At 42.8% G+C, this 13,012-nt stretch overlaps 1 long non-coding RNA gene across 1 annotated transcript in view; it reads left to right on the top strand.

Annotated features, from left to right (window-relative positions):
• The window catches only part of LOC147058589 (uncharacterized), a 128,538-nt gene extending 126,800 nt beyond the window's left edge, over positions 1 to 1,738 (top strand). The window contains exons 5-6 of the long non-coding RNA XR_015065863.1: positions 804 to 868; positions 1,611 to 1,738. This is a non-coding gene — a long non-coding RNA (uncharacterized LOC147058589). The remainder of the gene's footprint in view (positions 1 to 803; positions 869 to 1,610) is intronic.
• Positions 1,739 to 13,012: the final 11,274 nt, after the last annotated feature.

Here is a 13,012-nt window from a genome sequence, read left to right as displayed (position 1 = left end):
GCTGCTCGATGTTCACTGGGGGCATGCCCTCATTTCACGTGTGATGTTGTAGTGGGAGAAAAGAAGAGGGGGGAGCGGGTAGGGGTGGGGGATGCTCCCGTTGTGCCCCAACCTCACTTGGGGTTGACATACTTAGCAGGCGGCATTCTGCCACCTTGCCCAACATGGCAACCAAGATGTAAATTGTTGAACCTGATTTAAATCACCTTGTAAGCTTTAAAATCACAACCTCAGTTTGGTTGAGTATTACCTTGTAGTACTGCCAAGGAGCCAATATAGTGACTCACATCTTTCAATATGCGCAAGAGAACTGACTCGAGTGAAGAAAATGTGTTTTGCTCACCACACATTTCCTTGGAAATGACCAACTATAAATACTTAGACTGACCAGTTTCCACAAAAACGACCTGCTTTGTTAAGACTGCTCCCGAAATTACGTGACTGCTTATGTAAATGTAGCATGCTTACATTGAATGATATTTGTGACACCAATCCTGGTGGGCAATTACAAGAAATTAATTACCAACCATTCCTGTATTAAGGGTTTATTCCAAAATAAAGCAAGTTAATTTATTCATTTTGACGCTGGAAATTGATTCAATGCGGATTAGTGGAAGCTATTTGCTAAACAAAATGGAAGCGTAAAAGGGGGAAATGAAGAAGGGGTTAAAAAAAGAATATGTGAGCAATCCTTTAAAATGCCGTAATTAGTCGATGATGTGCTTCCAGTGTCTTTTCCAAATTTTCACTGCAGTCATTTAGTTAGAGTCTTCATGAGATTTTTTTATGTTGTGTCTTCTCAGGTATCTTTCCCATTTCTGAAAGTGGAAAGAGGCCGTTTCCAAAAAAGAAAGGACAAGGAGAATGTGTAAGTACCTTGTGGCACTTGAAATTTGGACAATATAATACAAATAAATAAATATGAATAATAAACTCGAATAAATATATATAATCTCAGTGCACCTTGAAGTCTGAAAACATAAAGCAGCCCTATATGTATAACGGCATAGTGTTACAGTTCAAAACCTATAATTCGGTAAAATCTTTGTGTGTGGGACCGTCACTTTCGAAACGACAAAAGCGAAAGAACACAACACTCATTAAGAGCAGCTGTCAGACGTCTCATTTGATGGACGCAATGGAGACCGATACATGGCTTTTCTTCCATTCATTTCACTACTCACTCAATTTCATTCTGCTTTTCTTGCCCCCTTTTTTTTTGCATCTTGGGGGATGGGCGAGTCTTTCGAAGGGTGCCGAGACCTGAATAGACTTTTGTCTTGCTCATTTTCCTGGTTCTGTGTCAGCTGCATTGTGCCCCCCCCCCCTGTGAAGGCCCTTGCGGCCTTAGAGGCGAGCCCGCTATCTTCTTGCTTGTTAGCATTCAGCAAAGGGTTGCAAACACCCGATTCCACCATTGGGTCCCATCTTGGGCTGGCTTTCCCATAAATGCAAGCGTCATTATGTGGGTTTCTTTTGGACTGACAGTTTAGGACATAGGCTCTGTGTGTCACTACATGACCACATGTTGAGAATTTTTTTGACTAACACACACACACACACACACACACACATAACATTCCCAACCTCCTCTGTCTCCCATGGTGCAGGTCGGCGACATGATAGATACCGATATCTGCATGGAATGTCCGAGCGGGCGGCCCGGAATCTTTGGAGTGTACTCCTATCGGGAAGTGTCGCCTCAGTAACTATGCGGAACATTGTGAGAAGATTGGAGTGCATTCACAGGGCCTTCATAATAATGCTGAACATTTTATTAGTAGGTCTTAATTAGAAACAGTAGCAATGCATCGGTGCCATTGTTTTGTTTTTGTGTAAAGACAACAAAATCATGGCATGGAAAAATACTAATGTCGATCTCAAGGCCCTACATTTTAAAAGTGGACTGGAGCATCTTTTGAGCTGAAATGATTGTCAAAATCACATGTATATGAATTGTTACACATGTGCATTGCTATTCCCCTCACATATCTTAGCAAATGCACGGATTATAATGCAGCAGGGCTGTCAGGCTGCCTAATTGCTGTCTACTCTCTACACGCACATGTACCAGACAAGATATGCTCTGCTCTGGTAATTCTTGATGGGAGCATATGTTCATATAAAGTCTCGGTGATTGCCCAGCAGTCCGTTGTCTCATGCGTCTTGTTGTCCGTGTGAGAGGCGTCTCTTGGGCATAGACAGAAAATGTTATCCAACTCAGCATTTCTTTTGACTCTATGGAGGTTGCATCTTTTTTTAACATAAAGTCCTAAGAAATTGTGATTTTTAAATTATTAGGTTATTTGGTAATACAAAGACACCAGGAAGTATCTTGCTTATAAGAATTGCACTTTAATCCAAATCTGCTCGATTGGGAAAAAAATGTCTCGTCAATTAAAAAAATGATGAGTTCATTGACCACCCTCCAACTTAATCTCTTTATTTTGTTTCCTTATTTTGACATCTAATCCCTGAATGAAGTGTACCTTAACCTATTGCATAAAAAAAAAATACATAGCAAATTTAGAAAGAGGATCACCAATCTATATTATGTAGCTGTGTCAACAGGAAAGCATGTTACTCCAAAATGTACACTAAATATATGAGGCGACTGGATGTGTGGAAAAAAAAAAGCAATATTATGGTGAAGGGCTCAGACACTCCTGAAATAAATCTATTATCTTGCTGTGCAGCTGCCATATTCGATACAAGATGCTTGACAATTCCTCGGCGCCATTATAACTCCATGACATTTGCCCATTCATTCGGCTTGCTGACACCGACAGGATCCCGGCCTTGTCGCCAAATTAAGGTAACAAGTGGCGGGAAATGAGAGCCCGAGAGCATCTCCTTGTGTTTAGAGATCCGGACCGAAGAACCTCGCCCCGAGGCTTTGCTGAAAATAACACCTACGCGGGGACAACAGTGCTATCGGCATAGCAGGTTTAAAATGTGTGACGGGGTTGAGGTGTCCTTGGATAGCTCTTGACTCCCCTCCGTCTCACCTCTACTCTTGCCTCACTTTATAACAAACTGGCGAAACCTTTGTCCAGGCAGGTTTTAAAACGTCCATCTCCGAGTGTCATTGAAGTTGGCCCCACGCAGGTCGTCCGGTGTCACAACATAGTCTGAGTCCTGACAAGGGCAAAATCAATTTGTTGGAGGTAAAAAAATAAATAAATAAAAATAGTGGATGAGGAGTCGAGATATATTGTCGAATGATGAATAACCTGAAGGTGTAGGGATACTCCACACAGACGATGAAGTGTGAAGTGAGGTGATGGGAGGAAGCGGTGGGGGTGTTGTTGAGAAGAGGGGGCCCGTGGGGGGGGGAGAGAGGGAGGGAGGGGGGGGGGTTACAGATTGCTCTTGTCAAATGGACAAGTTTGTATTTATTTATCGTGCCTCTGCTTTGGAGGGATGGTCAAGGTCGGGCTGTGTGTCTGCTTCCCAGCTTTGTTATTGTGGGTCGGATCAATCCTCCAAATATGTCCGTTAACAATGTTGATGTCATCTGTCTACGACTCTCCATCCCTGCCACACATTCTCATCTTCGTCCGACACCTCTGCGGTGACCATGGTAACCTCACCTTTGTTGATACCGCTCCCGTAACACGGCTGGAGGACGATCGCCGGTCACTGTCATTTTTCTGGGAAGAAGTCAACGTGGTAAATGTGATTTTCTCGCGGTGGAGCCTCTGTCAGCTCGGATGGCAGTATCGGCGGTTGAAGCGTGTTTGCCCGTGCCGTGGCCTGTTATTTATTGTTTAATAGCGTACGCGGCAGAGAGATCTTTTGTAAATCAATTGCAAGTGGTGTATATTCCAATTGTACATCATTGGCTTATCCATTATATTCCTCCTCTAGTGCATGCATTTGTGATTGATCACCACCTTTTAAACTAATTTGCTACTGTATCAAGACTGCTCAGGATTGTATTTATGCACGCCGCTTGTTGTTGTGTGTATGGCATAATTGATGTACAGGCTATTTGTGTCTTTGCTTTTCATATGGCAGGCTATTGCTTTGGATTCAATTCCGCATAACATGATCAAGCCAATGGCAGCTGACGCTTATTAAGACACCTTTTGACATGATTGAACAGCGAGCCACAGCGAGCCACCGCTTGGAGGTAAGCACACTCGGAAGGTTTTCCAAGCGAGAACGAAAGACGTCAACGTTACATATGGTTTCTGCATAAACGTTTGAGAAATCTATGAGTCGGAATTTTGGAAAGATTTTTTTTTTTTGTTTGATATATAGTTGCTGTTGAGCAGATCGAATGAAACCCAAAAAGCGGTATGTTTGTTCAACCAATAACGCTGAGTCATCAAAGAGTCATTTTCAACACTTACGCATTCGTCAATTGGATGCAAATGCCTTAGCTCTTTCTCCAAACTGTGGATTCATGTAGATTCTATGAAACAGGCAGAAACATTTTTTCTTTTTTATTTGCCCGCCTCCTTTTATTTTATTTTTTTATTTTTCACCCTCAGAGTTCAGAAGCTTGTCGCTCTTTAATTATGTATAATAGTCTTTTGCCCCTGTTTTATGGAAACTCCAGACTGGATTCGCTCAAGTCATCGACTTGAAAGTTTGAAAACCTCCAGTGACGAGAATATTAATGTGCCAGCAGTGTCATATCTGTTTCAGCTCATGCATATTCAATGTCCCCCCAGCTCTCCAAGATTTATGTCAGACTTTGCCGGAGTGTGGTTTTCCAGCATTGGAGATAATGGCATGCTAAATTGATGTTATCGGGGGCAGTTTTTCCTTTACCCCCCTCCCTCTCGGCTTCTCTTTAGGTCTGGGGGTGGTGAAGGAGAGTCACCCACTCGCCTCGCTGCCGCTATTCAGGCTTTTGGCAGCTTTAATGCTCACCTCCACCCACCGGTCTGTCTCTCCAGTAGCCGTGAAGTAAAAACCTGCCTGCGTGTTGCATGGGGGGGGCGGGCATATTTTGGAAGGAGATTAGGGGGCCATCCTGTGGATTATCTTTTAATTAAGGACGGTTGAGTTGTGCCCACTCTGGTGGAGCAAACGCCCAGCTGCTAATGAAGTTTAAACAGACATACTTTATTTAATTAGCGCTAATCGCTGGGGCCCAAAGTCCGGCCCTCTTTGATCTGCCTGTCGCACTGTAATCTTCCTGGCAGATAGCATCTCCCGTTCTACCCGGATCGCTTTTAGAAGTTGCTACGGGAGGTCCGAGATTAAGCGTGGGTTAATTGAGACAGCCGGGTTGGACGTGCCCGTGTACGCTTGAGTGTGTGTGTGTGTGTGTGTGTGTGTGTGTGAGACGGAGAGCGTTATGGGGGTGGATAGGCCAAGGCTTGATTGATGTGTTTGTGGCTCTACAAGTCATCCTGTTTTTGTGGCCTCTGTGCTCTCACCGGCGAGCTTTCTCTCAGGGTCAGCTGTGACATCATCTATTGGTCACACTGGTGGTCAAGAGGGTAGATAAATGTACATGGATGTTTTTATTTTTTTATTTAATGCCTTTTTTAATCTAAAAATTGGCTCATATTGAAACCACCTGTACCTTTAAGCCAGAATGGTTTTGTGTGACTAGATATGTCTCTGGAAATTTCAGATTCGAACAAGGCGATTTCATTTTTTTTTTTTACGTTTTTTTTACGATAAAAAAAAAAAAAATTTTTAAATTTTGCCCACCAGTGATATTTTTCAAAGAATAAAAGAAGATATATTTGCTCTTGTTTTAATTGACTAATCGCGTTATTTCCCCCCTTATATATGAACGGCAACGCCTGCTAACTACCACCGACACTGTTGTCATTGTTCATATTGATATAAGTAGATGGTGAGCAGCTGTTTTTTTTCTTTGGGTTCAGCGAGGTCAGCAGGGGCAGCAGAGAGCACTTTGAGTTATGCGTGTGTGCATGCGTGTGTGCATGCGTGTGTGTTTGCGTGTATATGTGTGTGTGTGTGTGTGTGTTGGGAAGCAGTGTCTTTATCTGACCTGAGGGAGCCATTGACTTCCTGTTAATTGGGTTAGCTCAGCGACCAGAGGCAAGCCGTGTGAGTGGAGGGAAAACACAGTGAGGAGGCGAGGCGGGGGGAAAAAAACAAAAAGCCCCAATGAGGCACTTTTGTCTCGGCTGAGACTTATGGCAACCGAGCTGTGAGAGCATACTGAGTACTCATGGGGAGGGAGCAATCTTCTCACACCCACACCTACAATAACAATGCTTTCAATAATTGTACTTCCTCTGTCTTTTTATAGTACTCCAGAGCTGATATTTCTAATAAGTGAATGGTTTATACTGTGATTAGGAGTGTTACCTTGAACACCACATGCATATTAACAGAAAAAAAATAAACATTGGTACTTAAACTATATTAGCAATAACCAATCACCTCAGACATTGACAGACAGACATATGATGACCCTATTCTTGTAAAAAAAATGGCTCTCTCTAGTCTGGTATTTAAAATATTGCTATCTCATGAAAAAAAAAATCAGACTATTCTTTATTATTGCTACAACACAGCCCGTTGAGTAAATGACGACCATTTCATGGCTTCCAGAGATTTACAGCTTTAATCAGTCAAAGAGAAACAGCAAAATAAAAATAAAAAAGGGAGTCATAGCCCTGCTTGAAACATGATTAATGAAATTATGCATTGACTTTTGTTAATAATTAAAACTTGACTTCAGATTGTGACAGAATGGTTAATTTATTAATCCACGCACACAAAGTCAAGTCAAAGCTTCGCCGGGTCCTACGGGTAGAACTGCTTCCAAGAGAATGAACGCTTGTTAAATAAGTTACACAACACAGTCCCGCGCAGGCATTTGAGTTGCAAACAAACCCAAAAGATTTGAGTGGGGGGGACCAGAATTAGCGATAGAGAGAACGTGTTGTGAGGTTCTCAGACACCGGGTGTTAAACACAAAGACATCTCGGAGGGTCTGTGTGGGAGAAGATGAAATATTCAATGCCTTGGTGTTTATTAACAGGATGAAACAAAGGGCTGCTTCCCTTTGACTTGTGCGCATTGACACTTAGCACACAACAAACAAACTCAAATATGGTATTGATCCATAATGGATGAAAAGGGCAACTTTTAAATGAGCAGCATTATTAAAGAATTAGTTAGGGGATGAAAATGTGCATAGAGGCACACTTTTTGTAAACATAAACATTTGCCAGCTGCCTCATTGAAACCAGTGTGCTTTAAGCTAACCGTGTCATGTTTTTCCTTGAACTCGTTCCCTGCCAGCACAGTTTAAATTTATATTTGACATCTATAGTCGTCAATGGGAGTGAATGGGTTAATAAAAATGCATTTAAAAAAATCATCTTATTTGGGAGTTATTGATGCCCATCAATTGTTCTGTTTTCATTTACTGTGCAACCTTTAAGATTGAACACAATCTAGTTTACTGGTGACCAAGCATTTTTCGCAAACTCCGACTGGTATATAACTTTGGGGTTCCTCTCCAGAAATGACCTCAATGTGGCTCCTGAAGCAAAATCATCTGATACATGCAGTTCTGATATATCCCAATGCAACTGTTGAATATCCCCTTTTGCCCATTGCCTCTGGTTATGGATCACAGCATGTAGCCTCATATTATCTGCAGCTGTGTGTTTGTATCCGTCCGGGGAGACCAAGCATAGCTGCTCTGCCGACCCGATCACATCTGGGACTAAGTGATGGTTTTTGTCCATAAGCCCCAGAGACTCAGGGACCCCGTGGGCGTCCGACTAAAATGCTTGTCCGCCTCAAAGGCTTTCAACACCTCTTCGACACCTGCTTAATACAAATTCCACCGCTGAAACCGCAGTTACTCTGTTTTGGATAAGGAAAGTTGTGTGTGTAGAACTTTCTTCTGATACTTGGAGTGAACTTCCAACTGAGAGCATTCCTTATAAATACAAAAAAAAAATGACATGTTTTGATTGTGGGAATAAAAGTAGCCTTCTGGAATAAAAACAAATTGAGAGAAAAGAGGCCTTCGGTGAAGCAAAATTGTTGCGAGAGCAGAACATACCAGGTTTTCAGAAGTCATATGAAACTGAGCAGAGAATTTCATCTGAGGCTCGTGATTTCAAGATCAGCTTGCCTCCACTTAGGGAAAAAAAAAAAACTCATTGACAAGAATGCATGCATATTGTTAAATAAATGACTCAGAGGGTACAAGTGCGAACACTTCAAGTTGAAAGTGTTTCTGCTAACACTCAAGTCATAGTATGTAACCTTCTGGAAGCATTTCCCTTTCCTGCGTACACGTCAGTCCTTAGCAGTCTCCTTCAAATCTCACCGACAATGCAATAACAGTTTCTTTGCAAGGATATTTTTCTTTGTGTCAACATTCAAAGGACAGAGGACACCATATTATTATTTTTTTTCTATGGTTGGAAAAACAACTAGAGGAGAAAGAACGGATGAGACGGAGGACTAATAAAAACAGAACCGAAGTCTTTCCATACTTCTCCAGCTGTTTTCCCATGGACTGGTTACCCGACACAGCTTGTTACAATCGAGTGAACGAGCCTGGTGGGATCTGGAATTGACAACTTGTGTCTGCTTAGTTACACTACTTAATGACCCTAATTATCTTCCTCCTTGCTGTGAACAGTCAATAAACAATTAGCGTAGCATATGGACCCCCTAAACTGTATGTTTTCTATCTTGAAGACAATAGGGTGTCCTTCTTTAGCGGTGCGAGACCGTCATTACGGCTGATAAAAGTACTCTGTAATCAATGGCTTATCCCCAGACTCTTGAACACTATCTCAACCTCGAAGCCTTTGCTTCTCACTGACGGGGGAGAACGTCTAGTGTATCTCAATCTCTTAGATCATAGGTAGGCAACTCCGCTCCTGGTGGGCCGGTGTCTTGCATGTTTTCTGACGATCGGGATTGTTATCCAGAACCTTGGTAATGATCTGGGCATTTGAATCGGATATGTTGCAACAGTTTCTGCAGACCTTGCGAATGTTCTGATCATTTGAATCGAGTGCATTGCAACAGGGAGACATAGAAAACATGCGGGACCGGAGTTGCCTAGCCGGGTCTTAGATGGTCACATTGACAATAAAAGGAGACGAGACATGTTGTTTAATTCAAAAGTCTTTGGTTGTTTACTGTCTACCATCTTTATATTGCTCTTTGGATGGGTTTATCCTGTTCAAAAGGTATTTCCTCAGCACCAAGATATAGGCCCCAAAAAGCTATCTAGTGGGATTCATGGCTCACCACTATTGAATATGGATTAGATATCAGGTAGGTGAACTACACCTGAACCTTGCCTGTGATGTCTTTATAGAGAGGCCTTTCTGACTTTCTTTTGCTTTTCAGCCACCATCAAAAGTTCAGGAGCCGGCAGTGTTTTGTATTCAAGGAGAGGAGAACCTTTGAAACCTTTGGGATGAAAGAGCTGCGTAGTGTCAGCTTGGAAGCTAAAGGCGATGGTGGGAGGAGGGCTAAGAGGTTGCAGCAGAGGGGAAGAAAAGGGCGCACTTTGTAGTGCCATTTCACAAGGATAATCTGAAATAAGCACTCCTGAGGGGGTAGAATATAGAGATGATATTTATAAATATTTGATGGTAATATTTGATTTGAAATCATTCAAATAAGCAAATAGATAAAAGCCTAGCCTTGCTGTATATGCGATGGTGATTCATTTATTTCAGAAGGAGCAAGAGGGTTTTTTTTTCACCATTTTTTTTAAACCTTTCAAATTTTGAAAGGTTGTTGACAGTCTTCTCTGTCGCGTGTCTTGTGATCTTCATTGACTCTTCCTTCTATCTTATAATATGTGTACGGAACTCTCTGTATTTTCCATAATATCTGTCAATATTAAATACATTTGAAATGAGGAGTAACAGAAGAGCGGCAGCCAATGCTCCTCGTATGTAATTAGGCTTACTCCGTACTTCACTTTTAAGGGTACGACTGGGAGCTCAGGGGATTAGCTTAGTGCTGTTTGAGGGTTAGCAAAGGGGGTGTGCTTATGTGAGAGCCCATTGTCCCGCCAGGTCACTGATCTGGAGGTTTATACCCACTGAAGGCCAACACTATCCTCCTTCTTGCTCCACTTGAGCAGGCTACAGAATTGGCTGCATTGTGCGATATGAGGTGGAGAACCGTCCAATGCCCCACCCACCCACTTAGGTCTTGGAGTGTGTTGTGAGCAGGGCTCATCACAACATCGGCTGGGCACATGCACACACACACATACACCTCCAGCTGTGAGAGCCATTGATGCCTTCTTAACAGTCCGATTGTTTCCTTTAGGAGAGGGAGGAGTGGGGAGGAGAGAGGAGGCAGGTCGCTCACCACCCCTCGCCTTTGAGTGAGGCCGAGCAGGTGTAAACATTCAGCACTTTGTGAGTGGGCTGGGGAACGGGATGAGGACGAGGAGTCGTAGTCATGATGGTATTGAAGAAGAAAACAATACTATTGCAATTCTGCTATAACTGATATATTGGCAGTATGAAAAAGTCTCAAAAATATCATTACATGTAAAGAACCTATAGAAAAGAATACATACAGCAAGGGTGTCCAAATAGATTTGGCCAGGCAACCAATCAGTAATGAAGACATTAATGTAGTAGGTTCACAACGCGGACCTTCACGCGGAGCATAAGGTGGCGGAAAATATTGTTGCCTCAATACTGATATATTTTTTTATCATATATGTTTATGATGTTAAAAGAGAGCATTTGTTACTAATTTAGTTATCGGCATCTTGGCATGTCGAGAAAGCTTGACAGTAAATAGGGATGAAGGGGAAAAGGGACTGTGGGCCCCAAATGGCCCCCGGGGCCACAGTTTGGTCACCCCTTCAATACAGGAAATAACTCACAGTAAGAAGAAAGGAACAGTTACGCATGGATTTCCCGCTGTTATATTGCTTCATACAGATAATTTCCACACTAAGTCCAATATCGTCTCGCTGTTACTCAACATCAAGTGGGGGATAGGGAATAAATATAAGGCATTTTCTTGCCTTGGCATCCCCCTACTGTGATTCTTGGTCCCATTCAGATGATGGAAATGAAGCCCTCAATGATTCATCTCCACTTAGCTGTGAGTATCCCTGCCAGTTTGGAAAGCGATAGCGCGCCAAAGCTTAGCTTGCCCCTGAATGGAGTTCCATGTGAGAAGTTAGTATACGTTTGAGCCGCTTCTCATGCTTATATTGCATACTCTTTTGCAAACGCTGTTGGGATTAGAGAGTAGGAGGAGGCAAATCTATCGACCAGCATGGTGTTTATCCGCCGGCTCCACACCCTCCAAACAGAACCCCATTACTCAGGCTAGTTTGGAGAAGCTTAACACCTGTGTTTTTTTTTTCCCAGTTCATATAAACTCATTCTCTCCCTCCTTCTCACTTAGTTTTTGTCTTCCAATGCAAAGAGGATGAAGCTGAGGGAATGAGAAGAGCTCCATTATTGCTGTATTTTCTTTCCAGTGAAGCGTTATTTACTAGAAAGATATCATCCTAGTTTTTAATCCTCTTAGCGCTGGATTGCGGTTGTACTTACAGCGGCATGCACCTGCTAAACTGCCTTCTCTTAAAGCTGAATAAACACAGCCGCGGGAGCTGTTGCCATCCCCGGCTGAACCCATCAGCTTTTTTTTTTTTTTAAGGCGGAGGGAAAGAGCTTGCGAGAAGTTTAGAGGACAACATTTTGGAGGCCCCGCATGGTCAAGTTCAGATCCACAAACTAAAGACTTCTCGGTTGTCTGCTTGAAGGGTGTCCTGGAGACCACCCAGAAGAAAGCTGTAGCAATGAAAGCAATGTATGAGAACATTTCTCACCGTATTGCGTTTAAGGGTGTGGCCTCGTTCCATTTGTGTTTAATAGATGGCCGAACTCTCGTTGGGCTAAATCAAAAACAGAATCCAGGCGATTTATATTCTGCATGAAATAGATTTTTTGTGGAATTTTTTACCTGCTTGCTCCAAACAGGTGCTTACTATTTCATCTTCAAGTCAACCACCCCCTGTAACGTTTCCCACTCTGCCGGTTCATTTGATTCTTTCCCATTCTCTCTGGAGTTTTCATTCTTTCTCCTCTGCCAGGAACTTGTTTGCTTTCTCTATGAATTGTTGGCATTGGAATGAATGTGTTTATAGATGTGACCCTTGCCGCTTGAAGTCTTAAAGCCGTTCCCCTGTCAAGAGCCAAAAACTCTGGCAAGGTCAGCTCATTTCTGTTTACTTTCCAAGCACTATTTACCCTCTGGGGCTTTTAAAAGCACTTCTGCAAAACATCACTTGGACGACCAGAGTGGGAGAACGAGGCCAATGGGTGGCTACACACAAGCGGTTCAATGAGGGGGAAAAAAATAACCCAGAAGACTGAGATAGGATTTTGAATGCAACACTCAAAATATAATGCAGGACATATGTTATGATGCTGAAATGTCTTAAAAAGCTGCACAATCAAAAATGTTGTCAGGTCACTGCTAGAAAATAATTAATATGATTACACTGGTGTGCTAAAAAGGCGACAATAACATTTTGCATGATAGACCTTTAGGCCATTGCCTGAATGCAAAGCCATGAAGTTGGGATTAACCCATCAATAATCACTATCTGGCGTGCCAAGCATTTGCCCCTGCAGAGCTAATGATTTATCTCCTCGAAATGGGACTGATCGCTATCAGATTGATGAATGCACTAACCAATCATGTTCCAGCAAACCTTCGCCATGTACATACACCAATAAGCCATGATGAACAGCCCCCGCGTGGTGGCTTGTTTACGCCGGCCGCACGGGGAGACTGCGAGGAGATTTCTCCCAAGGATGCGCTCGTGTGAAATATTTGGACTTGTGTGTAAAGGTGTGCGAAAGCATTTGATCGAATCTCCCCGGAGAGCAGAAGAGAAGTCATTTCTTGTTAACCTCTCATTATGGTTCAGCTCTCTGGAACATGTTGTTGGATGCGGACACGTCATGGTGTGAAATCCCACCACAAACATCCTTTCTCCGCTTAGCGTTGAGAGTGGAAGTGATTATGTGAG

Source organism: Syngnathus leptorhynchus, chromosome 4, assembly GCF_054491065.1.
Source record: "Syngnathus leptorhynchus isolate UIUO chromosome 4, UIUO_Slep, whole genome shotgun sequence".
Classification (NCBI taxonomy): domain Eukaryota; kingdom Metazoa; phylum Chordata; class Actinopteri; order Syngnathiformes; family Syngnathidae; genus Syngnathus; species Syngnathus leptorhynchus.
Note: the sequence above shows the minus strand (reverse complement) of the source record. Positions and strands in the feature narration are given on the sequence as shown.